The 18151-nt window shown below is 41.9% G+C and overlaps 1 protein-coding gene and 1 long non-coding RNA gene across 32 annotated transcripts in view; one reads left to right on the top strand and one right to left on the bottom strand.

Annotated features, from left to right (window-relative positions):
• Nucleotides 1-18151, bottom strand: part of TRPM3 (transient receptor potential cation channel subfamily M member 3) — a 1000643-nt gene that overhangs the window by 179611 nt on the left and 802881 nt on the right. The window lies entirely within an intron of this gene.
• LOC149128715 (uncharacterized) overlaps nt 1-18151 on the top strand; it is a 135884-nt gene that overhangs the window by 71180 nt on the left and 46553 nt on the right. The window contains exon 3 of one of the 4 annotated variants that reach the window (XR_016236809.1): nt 12389-12440. The exons of the other annotated variants lie outside the window; for them this stretch is intronic. This is a non-coding gene — a long non-coding RNA (uncharacterized LOC149128715). Of the gene's footprint in view, nt 1-12388; nt 12441-18151 lie in introns of those variants that run through there. 4 annotated transcript variants of the gene reach the window in all.

Here is an 18151-nt window from a genome sequence, read left to right as displayed (position 1 = left end):
ACATCTGGCTATGTATGCCCTTGGACAAGACCTCACTTTCCTCATCTGGAAAAAGGGAGTAACAGTAGTTCTCATTCTAATCATTTTCTGTGGAAAGTAAATGAGATAATGCATGTTAAGTATTTGCCACAACTCCGACACACATATGCTGGCATTGTTATTGTTACTGAATTGCTGAACAGAGCAGGGTGGGATGAGTTTGATTTGATACCAGGTCCGCAGCAAGATTTATAAAGCAAAAATATATACACCATATGTATATGTACTTTCTCTCTATATATGTAGATCATATATATAGTTTATATATAGGTCATGTGTATGAACTATACTTTCTATATGCTATCTGTATGAATATGTATACATAGTATAGAAAATATGAACCACAGAAAGTTGAGAGTTGAGTACTTGAAGGAGAAGAAGAAATAATGATTTACTTTGTTTCCTTTCCATGATTAAGTCCCTTTTAAATGATCAATGCTGTATGTAAATTCCCTTGTATTTTTAGTGAAGGCCAACATGGCTTTTAGTCATAAGAACTAAAACATGTTTGGGAAGAAATAGAGGGAGAAACACAGCCACACATAACTTAATTATGGGGGATATATTCTGGGAACTGCACCATTAGATGGTTTCATCATTGTGCAAGCATCATAGAGTTCCTTACACAAACCTAGGTAGTCTAGGTCAGTCATGCACCATGGACTATTGATACAATCAAGAGATTTGGTAACCATGAGATGTTTGAGTCTACTGCCAGCATAATACAATAGACTGTTTATAGTGAACTTGTAAAAAATGAACAAAGGTATGCTCTGAAATAATGATAAAACGAGTAGTACAGTCAATACATAATCCAGTAGCATAGTTGTCTATTATCATTATCAAGTCTTAGGTACTCTATGTAATTGCATGTGCAATACTTTTATATAATTGGCAGCACAGTTTGTACCAGCTTCATGATAAATACATTGATAATGCATCACATTATGCACCACGCTATGTTGTTATAATGTCGACCATGTCACTGAGTGATAGAAATTTTTCAGCATCATTGTAATCTTATTGGACCAACACTGTATATATGATTTGTTGTTGGCATGATTGTGTAATCAAAATCAAGAAGTTGTGATGAAAGTTCTGAGAAAAGTCTAGCAAGGGAAAGATAGAGGGCTAAGAAAAAAGTGCTAGGAGAAAATAAGAGAAAATGAATATTTAAAATATTATGTTCAAATATTTGATTGAGTGGCCCCTTAGGCAACTTAAAAAGTAAGGCTAGAAAGGAAGGTTGGGGTCAAGCTTAGATGGTCTTCAGTGCTAAAAGATTTGCACCTAATTCACCATATACTAGATTTCAAAAAAGTGAGTGGGGAAATAGAATTAAAATATACATTATTTTTGCTGCATTTTTGAAATCATGCATGTCTTTTTTTTTGAAATCATGCATTACCTTGTTGATTCTTACTTCAATCCTATAACACTCAGAGGCTAAATTAGTTGCCCAAGATCACTTAGCTGATCAATGAGTTGAGATTTAATCTCAGCTATGCCCAGCTTGGATATGGCCTCTGTTAGATACCTTGCTAAACACAAACACAACTTCATTAGAGGTAATTTAATCTTGGGGTGGGGTTAGAGTCAGGGCCCAGCCTCAGGGATTTTGTGGCATTCTTGAGGTAAAATGTAAAAGGTCTGGATTAGGGATTGCTGCATGATGGAGAGGAAGAGAGTGTGTGAAAGATAATAAAAAGAATCACAAAGTAGGTTGATTTACGAGGGTGAAGGGAAGAGAACAAAGATGACTTGAAGTTTTTGAACCTCAGTTCTGGGAACATGGGGATGTACTCAACAGAAACTGGAAAGCTCTGAGATGACTTGGAGGAAATATATGAGCTTATCCAGAACTTCATCTTTGTTGCTCCAAGCACTTAAGGTAGGCACAGGTCAGGACCCTGGAAGATAGAGCGGTGATTTGGGCAGTACTTTAACCTGCAGTGAAACCAAAATGAGTAGAGTCTCTTTCCCACATGCCCTAGAAACCTTGTTTTGCACTGGTGAGCAGAAAGAATGTGCTTTTTGTTATGATGCCTTTGAATACTACTAAGCCACAGCCTGAGGAGGTTCTGATGAGTGAGGAAAGGGAAGGATCTGGCAAAATTTAGGGGCTGTCAACAGCTTTCTGGGTTGTAACTGTCACAGAGCAATGTGTGAGTGTACACAAGATGATGAAAACAGAACCTCTCATTGAATTGCTCTCTTCGGAGAGCAAAATTGGAGAGAGGTTTTATACACATCCACGTGCCTATCACAGCAATAGGGAAATCTGGCTGTGCATATGCATATGTAGATGCATATACAGATTTCCAGAGTTACATAGCTGGGCAATGTTAGCCATTCCAAACCTGCTAACCCTGTCCCAGAAAGCAATTCTGGTATAACATTAGTGTGGTTCTCTTGGATGGGAGGATGTACATTTCAATCAGCAGTGCCTTTCCCACAAAGAAGCCTCAGAAAAATGAAAACCCTCACAATTCAGCCAAATGCTACCAACCATGTTTTTCTCATCACTTGGGAACAGTCACTGTATTTATACAAATATGTAGATTATAAATTAGAGAAATTAAAGCATTAAATGTTGTATAGAAGTAAATTTCCTGTTTAAGTATGGGTTAGCTCTTGTTGCCAGATAAAAACACGTTGATTCTCTTGGATAGAAACTTCTCTAAGATGGAGTGAACACAGCTGTCCTTTTTGACAGCGTTCACTAGAATGAAAAGCCATCATTTTCTTTTGGTCTGACTTAATAATGTTCTCATTGACTGGCAGGGATGCTGGGGATATTTGGGCCTATGTATACAGGCCCCAAACTGCTCACATTTGGAGTTCATGGTTCCTAGGTCTGAGTAACTGTTCTGACGATGTTCATCCATTCTGCCTCCCTGATTTCCAACCGAAATGGGTGGGAGTACCAGGCATTTAGTGCCCGTGACTGTGTGGCATTGAAGGCACGGATTGTCTGATATCAATGCCAACACTATAATTAGTGTTTTTTCTTTTCTTAGTTCTTTGTTTCTTGTGTATATTTTGCATACTCAAGAGTTCTGTATAAGGAACTTAAGATAAATTAGGTATTGCCATATTTTTAATGAGAACATTTTCTAATTTTCTTTATTTTTAGCTCTTGTTGCTTATTTCTCCTAGAGAGTTAAGGAATAAGCATATCTAGACTCAAGGAGAATGGCTGCTAAATGAAATTAATGTGTGTGCCTAGGATGGGAATAAAAGTGAGTGTAATAGCAACTGCCACGTGCCAATGCTCTTTTAAAGCATTTTACACATATAAATCTCATTTGATCTTCTCCATAGCTCTCAGTATTGTCATTCCTGTTTCCAGGAGAAATGACTAAGCCTTTAAAATGTAGAATAACTTATTGAATGTCATAGAGCTGGAATTCCCATGCCATCAATGCAAACACTACATGGATGACTCAGTTTTTTGGATTGTGTGAGGGACTGAAGGCAAATGTGTGGAAGCCTTCAATAGGATAGAATAGTGCTCCATACTTCATGTTGACGCTCACTGCTTTCAAACACGTAAAGGATCTGCTGAGAGAATGAACAATTGGGCAGCTGTGGAGCCTGGCTGATCACATGGGAGGCCTGGTGGTTTTCAGGACATTGGGAGCAGCTGCTCTGTCATGACACCAGATGTCCCCTTATTTTGCCTGGCCCATTCCCCTACTCAGTGGAGTCTTGAGAGAACTGCTTGCTTGCTATGGGGAGGAAAGAATGACTATTGGCCATTCTCCCCTTTGCTCTCAAAAGTACAGAATTGAATCTCCTCTTACTTCTTGAAAAAGCACCAATTTATAAGACACTCACTTGGCTAATCCTCCACCTGTGGCGCTGGCACCCCGGGTTCTAGTCCCAGTTGGGGCACCAGATTCTGTCCCGATTGCTCCTCTTCCAGTCCAGCTCTCTGCTGTGGCCCGGGAAGGCAGTGGAGGATGGCCCAAGTGCTTGGGCCCTGAACCAACATGGGAGACCAGGAGGAAGCACCTGGCTCCTGGCTTCGGATTGGCGCAGCATGCCGGCCACAGCACACCAGCTGTAGCAGCCATTTGGGGGGTGAACCAACGGAAGGAAGACCTTTCTGTCTCTCGCTCTCTTACTGTCTAACTCTACCTGTCCAAAAAAAAGAAAAAAAAAAAACCTTCATTATGAAAACACAGAGTACAATACAGTCTTGAAATTCCTCTTTATTGCTTTGGCAAGAGTGTCTATTTATAGGTCACATTATCTAAATAGGTTTGATTATTGCCCATTTGATTGTTTATAAACTTTTCTGTTTAAATAGAGGATTTTATAGATGACCATGAGTAGAACTAGCATGACTAAAGCAAGCTGCTAAAGAAAGTTAAATTCTAAAAAATCTGTATGGCAGTGAGGGTGTTGTGGTATAGTAGGTTAAGCTGCCTCTTGAGATGTCAGCATCCCATATTGGAGAGCAACTTCTTCTTTTTTTTTATTTTTATTTTTATTTTTTTGACAGGCAGAGTGGACAGTGAGAGAGAGAGACAGAGAGAAAGGTCTTCCTTTGCCGTTGGTTCACCCTCCAATGGCCGCCGCGGCCGGCGTGCTGTGGCCGGCGCACTGCGCTGATCCGATGGCAGGAGCCAGGAGCCAGGTGCTTTTCCTGGTCTCCCATGGGGTGCAGGGCCCAAGCACCTGGGCCATCCTCCACTGCACTCCCGGGCCACAGGAGAGAGCTGGCCTGGAAGAGGGGCAACCGGGACAGAATCTGGCGCCCCAACCGGGACTGGAACCCGGTGTGCCGGCGCCGCTAGGCGGAGGATTATCCTAGTGAGCCGCGGCGCCGGCCTAACTTCTTTTTTAAAAGACTTATTTATTTATTTGAAAGGTAGAGTTACAGAGAAAGAATAGACACAGACACACACACAAACACAGATTGATCTTCCATCTGCTAGTTCACTCTCCAAATTGTGCAATGGCAAGGCCTGGGCCAGATCGAAGCTGGGAACCAGCAACTTTATCCAGGTCTCCCATATGGATGACAGGGGCCTGAGTATTTGGACCATCTTCTGCTGCTTTCTCAGGTGCATTAGCAGGGAGCTGGATTGGAAGTGGAATGACGGATATAAACCAGCACCTATATGTAATGCCGGCACTGCCAGTGGCGGCTTTACCCACTTTGCCACAATGCTGGCTCCAGAGTGCAGCTTCTGATCCAGCTCCCTGCTAATGCACCTGGGAGGCAGAAGGTGATGATCCAAATACTTCATTTCCTGCCACCCATGTGGGAGACTGGGATGAGTTCCTGTCTCCTGGCTTCAGCCTGGCTCAGCCCTGGCCATGGCAGGCATTTGGGGGATTGAACCAGAGGATGGAAGAGCTTCTCTCTGTGTCTCTCCCTCTCTTTGTCATTCTGCCTTTCACATAAACAAGGAAAATTTTTTACACAATGGGCATGATAAGTGTCTTTAAAAGATAGTTTTTTTCTGCCGGTGCCGCGGCTCACTAGGCTAATCCTCCGCCTTGCGGCACTGGCACACCGGGTTCTAGTCCCGGTCGAGGCGCCAGATTCTGTCCCGGTTGCCCCTCTTCCAGGCCAGCTCTCTGCTGTGGCCCGGGAGTGCAGTGGAGGATGGCCCAAGTGCTTGGGCCCTGCACCCCATGGGAGACCAGGAGAAGCACCTGGCTCCTGCCATCGGATCAGCGCAGTACAGTGCGCTGGCCGTGGCGGCCACTGGAGGGTGAACCAACGGCAAAGGAAGACCTTTCTCTCTGTCTCTCTCTCTCTCACTGTCCACTCTGCCTATCAAAATAAATAAATAAATAAATAACAAAAGATAGTTTTTTCACTCTAAATGGTGATGTTTTTAAATTTACACCAAAAGCCTCATAGGTCTCATTCCAAGCACTTACTGATGTTGTTTGTAATTTTGATGAGAATGACCTGCCTCTGACTCTATGGTTCTTTATCAAAAGGATTCCTGAAAATCCAAGGCAGTTCATTTGTGTTTTCTAATCAATGTTCAGTAGAACTAGTTATGTAGATTTAATTGCACATGTTTTAGAGATGAAGAAACCATGCCTTCAAAAAGCTAAACAACTTTCCCAGTTCATTTTTAACAAATGATGATGACAAATAGAAGGTATTCAACATAGTAAGGGCACAGTGTAAACCACCTTAGACAACAACTGTAATTTTTGCCAATTCTCAGGAGTTTCTATACATTCACACTTAATGTGCATACTCTTTTTACGCTTATCTTCCAGAGGTGCCTGCCTTATAGTTCCTACTTGCATCTACCATCTTCTTTTTTTCTTTATTAAAATGCAATGTTTATACATTCTTGTGAAATACAGTGCATATACACTGTAAATTGACCAAATCGGGTAATTAGCATTTCTGTTTCCTTTTTTTGGTGTTTAGAGCCCAGGGGCTCTCTCTTCCAGTTCTTCATACAGTATATACTACATTGTTGTGAACTACAGTCATGCTACTGTGCTGTGAAAGGTGGATATTTTTAGCTAGCAATTATAAGTTTACTGCATTTAATTGAAATACCAGTTATACAAGGTGGAATGTAATTATTTTCTGTTCAGAGCCTATCTTTGGGTCTGTAACTTTGCTATGCATTTCTGGATATCTCCGAAAGATGTGTCAACTTCTTCCTTATCAGTCCACTGCAGTGAAACACTCCTAGTTGAGCGTTATGCACAGATAGATACATGGGAACTGAGCTCCAGTCTCATAAAAACCTGGCATTGCTTTCAGTTGTGTTGCAGCCTCCCATTCTCTTCCCTCCCTTCCATCTTCATCTTGTCTTCCAAAAATGTTAACTAGAAGCCTTTAAAATGCCAGGCATTGTGTGAAATCTCTTTCTATATATATCTATATAGATATAAATAGATATAGATATATTTATACTTAGAGAGATATCTCCTAAATGATTTTAAAGCTAGGCACTCTATATACCTTCCTGTGTGCACACTATGGCCTTTATCTAACATTTTGGATAATTGGATAGAAACTGGATAGATACAATTTAATAAACTCATTTTTACTAAACTTTAATTATACTGCACTTTTTTTTTTGTTTCCACACATGATGAACTAGAGCTAGGTGAGCTCAGTCAAGTTTTTAACCTTAGAAACTTCATCAGAGCAATTTTATTAGCTAAAACAACAAATATAGTTTTTAGAGTATGAATAAAGTGTGACCAATACAGATTTTTGGCCATAGTTGCCTAAAATAAGATACAGTAGAATACATTAGTAGCTAAAGAAGCTAAAATTAGCAGCAAGGAAAAATTTCAAAATGAACTACTTTTCAGTGGGTCCCTGAAATACTGAATGTAAAGAAAATTATTGGGATTACACTGGGTACTGCTGACAATTTCAATTCCCTGAAAAGGAACGACATTTTATTTTTATTCATTCCTAGGAAAAAAAACAAAAATCTGGTTTACATTTGGTGGTAGAGGCTACTTGAGAGAATGACACCATTTGTGGCTCTTCATAATTAGGACATCAGTTTGCAAGAGCAGTTAAAGCCAAGTTCCAGACACACATGGATCTTTTAACTCTATGTGTTTAAGGCTTGAGAGTGAGGCAGCCCCTAAAATAAGTTGAGCAACTGGAAGAATTTTTTTTTACAGGAGAAACATGCGAATGGTAAGTACTATAATTATTTAAGACTTTTTTTTATCGAGTATCTCATCAACTTTTCAAGAAAGGCCACCTGAAGTGCAACAACCAGGCCACGAGAAACCAGTAAGGACGAGAGCTCACAGCCACACAGCAGCCCCGAGCCTCCAAGGAGGGAAGGGCTCCGGAAGTTTTCCATGTTCATGTTGCTAGGCATTTTTTTTTTTTTTTTGAGCCTATCTGTTAGGCTAGTTCAGCTCCTCGAAGAATTCCCCAGATGTGACAGGCAGTCAACAGCTTTGCTGGGTATGACAAGTTTCATTTCCAGGAGGTGCGCTTGTAATTTCAAGTAGACTGGCTGCTGTTACCAGACCAATCAGCTTGGGTTTCAATTGCTTTTCAAGCATTGCTTCATTGAATTTATTCAGTAATCAACAGACTCACCAGGGCTAGAGTGGCAAACACTGGGGAAGAACTCCCAAGTCTCTTAAAGGAAAAGCACATTTTAATAGTGTTCTAAGACACTCATCTTAAAGCACCTTTTTCCAGGAACTGGTTCTACGCTTTCTGATATGGAAAGGACACGTGTGTGGGACTCGGCTGAAATCCAGGCTGGAGACTGAGTGCCTTCTCAGTGCTAGCACTTCTGATGACTAGGAGAGAACGCCAGACTTCCTGCTGCCACTCTAGCTCCACAATTTTACTGGGGCTTACCTATGGTTTCTAAAATTGTAAGAGTTAAAAATCTTATGAATATGTGACTATGTATCACACAAAGGGAGTTAAAATACCATTCTATACTTTATATTCATACATAACACCCCCCCACACCAATACATACATTATTTACACTGATTAAATACACACTGACGAATTCTAGGATAGTATCTTTTTCAAGTGTTCTTGAAAGAGTACTGTTGCTAGCTCACATCCAAGGCCATCTGTACTAGATTTTCATTTCCAAAGTTTGGTCACTGGACTCAGATGATCAACTATTTTACTTTTTTTTTTTTTTTTTTTTTTTCTTTTTTTGACAGGCAGAGTGGACAGTGAGAGAGAGAGACAGAGAGAAAGGTCTTCCTTTGCCGTTGGTTCACCCTCCAATGGCCGCCGCGGCCGGCGCGCTGCGGCCGGCGCACCGCGCTGATCCGATGGCAGGAGCCAGGAGCCAGGTGCTTTTCCTGGTCTCCCATGGGGTGCAGGGCCCAAGCACCTGGCCCATCCTCCACTGCACTCCCTGGCCACAGCAGAGGGCTGGCCTGGAAGAGGGGCAACCGGGACAGAATCCGGCGCCCCGACCGGGACTAGAACCCGGTGTGCCGGCGCCGCTAGGTGGAGGATTAGCCTAGTGAGCCGCGGCGCCGGCCCAACTATTTTACTTCTGAAAGCGAGATTCATATTTTGATCCAATAGATATTATCTTAGTGTCTTCTTCTGATACAGAGTTGGTGTTTCATTCAACATCTTATGAAACCAGAGGACCATTTTTATGTGGAATAGAGGCTTTTGTCTCCTGATTGCCCTTGCCAGTAATGTACTTATTGCAGCTATCTTGAATGAAATAGTCCATGCATAAAACTTTTTAGAAAAATGGAGCTTTGTAAAAAAAATTCAAAAATAAAATTTAGAAAATTTAAATGTATAATAGTTATTATCATGACATGACTTTACTATAATATATTATAATACAAATAGTTAATATTTAGCATTTTTAGTAGTATCCCCATCCAATATACAAGGTCACTTAGCTGATTCTGTGACCTTGAGCAAGTCATCTAGCTACTTATTTTACAGATGGGGACACTAACAATATCTCTTTTGTTTGTTATTGGAGAAAAAGTCAACTCATACATTGAAAACCTTCAGAAAAGACCCAGCACAGTCTTGGAGAAATTAGACCACCCTGACAGATGGCTTAAAAATCAAGCCACTTGGAAAATGTGTGTGCTGTCACTGCTGGTGCTGTTGTCACTGTTAAAGCGCCAGTTTCTTCATCTGTGAACTGAAAGGGGAGCTTGGGTCTCCTCCATCCCTACATTGCTTTCCTCTGATGCTGCTCTGCTGCCTGACCTTGACCTTTTTATGGAGTGGCCAGCATCATAGATGAGTAGGTGAGATTAACGTTTAACGCAGATGAAAATGTACCCTGTGGCATTCAGAGACCAAATGGAAGCATCACTGTTTTGTCTTGCTCCTTGAAAATAACTTCTCTATTTGCTATTTCACAATGCCAGAATGATGAAATGATAACAAGCAGGTGATTTCCCCTGGGGGGCTTAAAAACTTGGCCTAGCTTGAGTGCTTTGGGATTTAGAAGGAGAGGGACTAGGCTTAGCCTTAATAAGGAGCAGAACAGCTTGTCAGTTGGTTGTTCGGGCTCCCTGGAGGCTCATTCTGGTACGGTAATTTTATGTTATAAATCTAGGAGAATGTTTGGACAGGCTGAGGGCCAGTTGTTCCAACAACTGCTACTGTAAATCTTTCATTCCCCAAGTAGTTGGTCTCTTTCCTCAAGTGTCTACCTAGGGAGAGTGAATGCTAGCCTGGGAGGCTTTAACCTGATTTATATTAGGCTTTGAGCTAGCGAGTATGTACTTTCCCAAAAAAGATAGTTTTCCTTATATTCTGGCTCCATCAAAACCCAAGGGCTATATTTATTACTCTCAGATGCTTAGAAAAAGTGCTTTTAAATTAAAAGGAAATTTAAGTTCCCATGAGAGGTAAAGCAATCAAGAAGATACAACTTTCTAGGTACCAATAGTCTTGGCAAGAAAAAGATTTCTACTACTTATTAATAGTTTGATTTTAATGCCTTACCATATGAATCACTTCTGATCAGATAGAAATATATTGGTAATACTACTTACAAAGCAGTTCAAAAGGAAATGACAGACAAAAAGAAATAGAGTATGCATGATAAAGAATGAAAGGAGATTCTGTTTGGTGGTTCTAAGTTCATATTTCGCATAGCCTTTGTTGCATGTTAAGAACAGGCTGTACCTATTCAGTAATAAGTCACTGTTTTGTTGGTCAACAGCTGGTATGTAAGCAACCTTGCAGATTGCATTATACCCAGGAAACAGGAGACCTGCCAGGGACTTCTACCAGGGCCAGCATGACAACCACAATAATGGAGAGTGCAAATGCAAAGACAGCTGAATGGCTGCATTCACCAGAGATGTCAAGTACAGACTGTGTCTTCATATTCCTTTTGGTCATGCAATGACGTCTTTTCCCGTGGTGGCTCCTTTACAAGGACTATGTCTTCAGGGACAAAGCTGCTCTAGTAGGCCTAGGAGTCTGTGACACTCACCAAGTCAGGAAAGTGCCCAAGAAGATGTTGGATATTAAATGAATTAAATTAACTGTACAATATGAAATTCATGAGTGGGAGGGACAACTAGTCAGGGTCATCCCTGCATTACCATAGTTAACAGTTACCTCTTTCCAATGCTGAAGAAGTAGCAGCCTTCAGTAGATGTTCACAAACAGCATTCACATGCATTTGTAGTGGTTTGGAAGGGCTTTGCTAGGCAGATAGGGGGTTGCCATGCTAATAATTCCAAAGGTTTCCGAAATGTTTTCAACAGGCTAATAGCATTGGTTATTAACCCCAAAGTCAGGTATGAGAGGTCTTCAAAAAGTTCATGGAAAATGCAACTTGCGAAAAAAAACTATGCATGGATTTCAGTTTCTTGTATCCAAATAAACATCATTTAATTTGATTTTTTCCACAAAATTTTGATGTACTCTTATGCTTGCCAAAGTAGATCCTTTGTAGGAAGAAGTTTTGAGAACTACGTTGGAAATGGGAGAATATGTGAGTATCACTGACCTGGGTTTCCTTATAATTAGATGCTTTGTCTAAAAACATGGCTCCAAGGGCTTTGCTGCTGTTGGTACCTTGCTCTTAGTTTAAAACTTAGCCTTAATGTTTTCAAGGGCATAGTGGGGCAGGAGGAAGAGAATCTCACTGTACGAAATCACAACCTAGCCTTCAAAAACACATGATAATGGATAGTATGAAGAAATGCAAGTATTTATGGTGAAATGAAAACTCTCACGGTGTTCAGTATATACATTATGACTACAATAACACAAAGTAAATGTATAAAATGACAACTGTATAAATAATACCTTAGAAGGAAATTCAACAAAAGCCATTGGTGCGTGTGGGCTGTGGATGATATTTTTCCTACTTTTATATTTTATAGTTTTACATTTTTCTATAATAAACATTTTTAATCAGCATATATTACTTTCACAATGGAAAAAATGAACTGGATCAAGGCTATACTCAAATTCAAAATGACTGTCCATGGAGAAATGTGAAATTAATCTGAAATATGAAAGGAAACTCTTACTATGTAAATGAGTGGCAGAATCCAAGGAAAGTTGTGTCTGAAGGGACCTAAGATCATCTAGATAGCATTCCACTTAATCAGACCATTTGAAGGTGAGACTTTGGGACTGGAGAGTTAACAATTTGTCCTTCTCATGTTAGAACAGAGAAGTGGAAAGAACACAACTTTTTCTTCAAACAAGTCTGGATTCACATTTGGATATTAATGCTTAACTCTGTTTCTTTAGGCAAATTACTTAATCATTCCAAGTTTTCAAGAGGAAAGATGACAATAATACTTTAAAATTGTTATTTAATTGAGAGGGGGAGGGAGAGAGAGAGAGCACGCTTCCATCCTCTGTTTTACTCCCCAGATGCCCCCAATGGCTAGTTGGGTTACAGCCAGAGTCAGGAGCTGAGAACTCAATCCAGGACCTTCATGTAAGTACCAGGGATTCAACTGCTTGAGCCATCACTGCTGCCTCCGAGTCTGCATTAGCAGGAAGCTGGGATCAGAGTCAGAACCAGGCATCAAGCCCAGTCTCTGCAACATGGGATGTGGGCATCTTAACCACTGGGCCAAATGCCCATTCCCAATAGCACTACTTCTTAAGGTATTTTTCAGATTTAAATGAGAGAGGGGAATATATATACATACATATATGGGGGCTCCAAAGATTTGGTGAAAAATGCAATTGAAAGTTAAGTTTATTTTGGTGCAGGAAGTTTTTTGAAATTCCTGTAGCTTTTTCATAGCACACAAAGTTTTTTGAAGACTCCCTATGTACATAGATTTCAAATATTTTTGCACCAAAATAAACACTAAATCCTGTCCCCCATGAATTTTTAAAGTCATATATATATTATATATATATGTCCCCTAGTATCTATTGTATTGTTATTATCATCCTCATTATTATTACAGCCTCTTTAATTCCTCAGTGGTCCCTAGACTTGAGGTATTTTGATGCGATTTGATGCAGTTTAGAAGAGAATGAACATAACTACTGACATTTCTGTTCATTTAAAAAACTTGCAGAAAGAATACTTAATGTAAATTCTGCCCTCTTAACAGATTTTCAGTGTACAAAGCAGTATTGTTAAGTATAGGCACGATGTTTTGTAGAGGATCTCTAGAACTTACTGAAGGGGTATGTCAGGTCCTTGCCCCACTCCCCACTCCTCCGCAGTTACCACTCTACTTTGCATCAACAAGTTTGGTTGTTCCAGAGACTCTGAGTCCTGTGTCCTACAGGCTTGGAGAGGATGAGGAGTTAAGGTCATGGCTTTTTTTTTTTTTTTTTTAATGGACAAGAGTTGTTATGATCACATCTCCTGATCTCTATTTTCCCCCAGCTTTCTTCCCATTTTACTTTTCCTTTATCTCAAAAAATGTTTTCTGTTCTCACTATAGCCACTCCTTCCTGTTTCATTCTCCCTTGAACAAAAATTGACTCGGAATTTGCTCCCACACCACTTCTCCAGGCCACTAACAGGCTCATCTTGCTAGACTGGTTTAACCATTGTAGTACTTGATAGAGCAGCACAAGGCCACTCCCCTGGCCCAGGCACTGTTTCCTCACTTGGCTTTGGGACCTCAACCTTTCCTGGTTTTCTTTCCATCTCACTTACTGTTGCTTCTCAGGGCTTCTTTGTGGGACCTCCCTTCTCTTTTGACCTCCAAATGGCTTGTGCCTGGGTGTCTCTCTTGGTTTCCCTCCACATCTACATAGTCCCTCCTCAGTAGGCTCATTCCATCCCATGGTAGAAATATCATTTATACGCTAATTGATCTCAAGATCACATCTGTCACTCTAACTGCTCCTGAAGTTCAGGTTCATAAATACAACTGCCCCCTTCACATTACCACTTGGATGTTCAATGAGCATCTTAAAAGTATCCTGTCCAAAACAAAACTCTTGATGTTGGCCGGCGCCGCGGCTCACTAGGCTAATCCTCTGCCTTGCGGCGCCGGCACACCAGGTTCTAGTCCCGGTTGGGGCGCCGGATTCTGTCCCGGTTGCCCCTCTTCCAGGCCAGCTCTCTGCTGTGGCCAGGGAGTGCAGTGGAGGATGGCCCAGGTGCTTGGGCCCTGCACCCCATGGGAGACCAGGAAAAGCACCTGGCTCCTGGCTCCTGCCATCGGATCAGCACGGTGTGCCAGCCGCAGCGCGCCAGCCGCAGCGGCCATTGGAGGGTGAACCAACGGCAAAGGAAGACCTTTCTCTCTGTCTCTGTCTCTCTCACTGTCCACTCTGTCAAAAAAAAAAAAAAAAAAAAAGAAAAAAAAAAAAGAAAAAAAAAAAACTTTTGATGCAGATTCCTTCCAAACCCAACCCTTTCCCATTCTTTGCTATTCTTCCAATTGTTCAGGCCAGAAATCCAGAAGTCTTTGATGCCTCTGTTTTCTTCATACTCCTTATCCAGCCCATCAGCAAGTCCTATTGCTTCCATCTTCAAACTCTAACCTCAATCCAACCAATGGCATCGTCTCTCAGCCCAGTTCATGCCACCAACACATTTTGTCTAAATGCCTTGTGGGCTCCTGAATGATATCCCAGCTTCCATGATTGGCATGGGCCAGATGGATCCCTTTCTAACCTTAATCTGATCATGTTTCCACCCTGCTCAAAACCACCTAATGGGTTCCCATCACATTCAGAATCTCTATGGAGATTTTTCTGTTAGGCTCTGTACCCCTCTCCCTGACTTCTTCCCCAAATCAGCTCTTATCATTGCCTCTCTCGCTGATTTCTCTCCAGACACACCAGCCTATTTGGTATATCTCAGATACTACAGGTACATTCCTACCTCCATGCCTTTGCACATACTCTTTGCTCTCTCTCTCTCTCTTTTTTTTTTTTTTTTTTGCCTTCAGATATTTGTTTGGCAGCTGGCTCTCTCACTTCACTGAAGTTCTCATCTTAACCATCACATTCTCAAGGAGGGTGTCTCCAATCACTTTTTTTTTTTTTTGGACAGGCAGAGTTAGACAGTGAGAGAGAGAGAGAGAGAGAGAGAGAGAGAGAAAGGTCTTCCTTCTGTTGGTTCACCCCCCAAATGGCTGCTACGGCCGGCGTGCTGCGCCGATCCGAAGCCAGGAGCCAGGTGCTTCCTCCTGGTCTCCCATGCGGGTGCAGGGCCCGTGGACTTGGGCCATCCTCCACTGCCTTCCCGGGCCACAGCAGAGAGCTGGCCTGGAAGAGGAGCAACCGGGACAGAACCAGCACCCCGACCGGGACTAGAACCCAGTGTGCCGGCGCTGCAGGCGGAGGATTAGCCTAGAGAGCCGCGGTGCTGGCCTTCCATTCCCTCTTATTATATACTTACTAACCATTCCAGAAACTATTCTAGATGCTATCCCATTCCGCCTCATTGCTCTCTGTCTACTAATCCAGCTTTTAAATCTGTTTTCATTGTACACATCACTCACTAGTTGTCTTCTCTACATACAGCGGTCCTTAGCAAATTTGTAGAAAATATGTGTCATGAGAAAATAATGAATGGATTTCAAATTGTTTTTGCACCACAATAAACTCTTCAATTTCATTTCTAAGAACTGTGTGAAGCAATTTCATTTGTTTCATTTTATTATCTCTTATCCTATAGATTGTAGGTAGAAGGCATGGATGGAACTCTTGTACTCCAGCCCCCAGAATAGTGGCTAGCTGGTGGCAAGCACTCTATAAATGTTGCTAATGAATGGTTGCAAAAAGTGGTTTGATGGAGGCTGGTGTTGTGGCACAGCAGGTTAAGCCAGCATCTCATACTAGAGTACCAGTTCCAGTCCTGGCTACTCTGCTTCCAATCCAGGTTCCTGCTAATGTGCCTTCTAAAGGCAGCAGAGGATGGCCCAAGTACGTGGACCCCTGCCACCCATGTGGGAGACCTGGATGGAGTTCCTGGTTCCTGGCTTCAGCCTGGCCCAGCCCTGGCTGCTGTAGGCATTTGAGGGAGTGAACCCGTGGATGGAAGATCTCTGTTTCTCTTTTGCAATTCATCTCTCCCTGTCACTCTGCCTTTTGAATCAATCATTCCATCAATTTTTGAAAGTAATTTGATGAACAGAAGACTATTGCAGGTAATAGCAGAGACTTCACTTGGCCATATGTGAATTGAAAGGGGACCCTAAATTAAATGGGAATAAAAATGTCCTGCTGAAGCCTATACCACGGTTGCCGCTAGCAATTCCTGAGTACATCCTGGACATCTGTTCAATGTCGTATAATTTGTTGTCAAGTAGGATGATTTGGATTGCAGAAGAGACGCATATCTTCCTTGCATTCCCCTACAGTGATCTTTGCTTGCCTGTGCCTGTGTTTGTGCATGGCTTGTGCTGTGTCTGGCTTCTGCTCTGCTTCCTGCATTTCTGTGTGGTTCAGGGGGCATCTGGGAGTTTGTCAGCATGTAGGCAGTTTGAAAAATCCTCCATTCTGAGACCTCCAGTTTATTCTACTGGGGCTGAGGATGCTAAATATTGCTAAGCTGGCAGAGCAACAAAACTAACCCACATGCGGTGATAAGACAGCTGCAGCAGGGAAAGAGAGCTTGCGAGAGCCAATGACAGAGGAAGACAAAGAGACTGGGGCTCATGGTTGGCAGATGGTTGAGGTCTGGTTAGAAATGGGGTGTCAAGAAAGATTTTGTCTTTGCCAGAGCTGGAACATAGGCATTTAATGCTGCTGACGGGTCCTGGCAGTCTCAAAGCCTCTCTCCGGGTCCAGACTGGGGCCTGTTCCTCCATCATTCTGATTTCATTTTTCATACATAATGGAACTTGCAATTTGTTCCTTATGAGCTCTGAGTTTTGGGGATTCTGGTAGGTGTGTTAAGTGGGCATGGTACCTTCTCCCCGCAGCACTCAACCAGTCTGGGGGCATCTCTCTGGTGATGCAGGGGCTGGGGGCGGGTATGCCCAGACCTGTTGCCATGAGGCACTGGAAATTGAGGGGTGTGTGTGTGTGTGTGTGTGTTTAAATCTATAGTTTTGTTAAGACAAAAACAGACAGTGTGCTATGAAGTTTACATTTAAACAAAATTTTCACAGCAACTTGACACATGCCTACAGAGATTTTTCAATGTAGCTCTAGATGCAGGTCTAGACCATGTCAAGAACTGATGGATCTTAGGAATCCAGATGGAACATCTTGGGTATCAGTTAATTCTTAGGATAAAAAAAATTGTTTGGTGTATGAATGCTCAGTCTTATCCTGGGACCAGGGCTTCTGAAATCATTCAATCCTTGAACAGTTTCAATGGAACTTGTGCTGTCAGTGACTGAACCCTGCCACCCATGGTTTCAGAGTTCAAAATTCAAAACAAAGCAGAGGCTTCAAGGGTTTGCTACCTTAAGAGTATGGGTTCTTATCTTTCCCTACCCTGCCATCTCCTGTACCACTCTCTCCCCCTCTTCCAATATCTCAGGCAGTGGTTTGGATGGATAAGCTGATACAACTCTGTAACTGGAAAAGAAAGGGTCTTCTTGTCTAATTTCTAAGACTGAATGATCTGTCTGCCTGTGTATACTCTCCCTCCCCAGTCAGTCTCCATCTCCAAAATTGCAGCTTTGTTGACTTATGAATGGGCTTAGTCCTTTGTGGGGAACAACATTACACTTAGGGACACCTTAGTTTTTTTTTTTTTTTTTTTTTTGGCTTACAGATTTCAGGCATTCACAGCTTTTAAACAGTCTCTTGCAGTGCCCATTTATGGTGTCAATGGCACTTTTTAAAAGATAAAATATCCTGGACATAGAACTGAATCTTTAGTTAGTTGTTCTCTCTTACCATTAGCCCAATCAGGCCCCAAATTTTAATCAAAATGATTGAACCAGTTTCCCTTTCTCCCTATCCCATCCCTTCCACCCCTAAGTAATACAACAGTATTAGCCAAAAACTAGTGATGTTACGCTGTAAAAACGTAGAGTTAACACTATCGGGAAGAAGGCTGTGGGATGTGGAGATGTTCTCTGAAGACCAACAGTATCTTTTTGTTCTCCCACACACCAGGTTCTGCAAGTTTAGTCCTTCATAGAGACTCTTCACTTCTCTCAGCAAAGCACAGAATGGGCGGCCTTGAAACACTTCTCCCTCTTCCCCTCCACTGGGATGGCTATGTGAAATACACAGCTTGGAACA

This window comes from Oryctolagus cuniculus, chromosome 1 (genome assembly GCF_051225735.1).
Source record: "Oryctolagus cuniculus isolate XC-2025 breed Fujian yellow rabbit chromosome 1, ASM5122573v1, whole genome shotgun sequence".
Classification (NCBI taxonomy): Eukaryota; Metazoa; Chordata; class Mammalia; order Lagomorpha; family Leporidae; genus Oryctolagus; species Oryctolagus cuniculus.
This window is presented reverse-complemented; position numbering and strand designations above follow the sequence as displayed.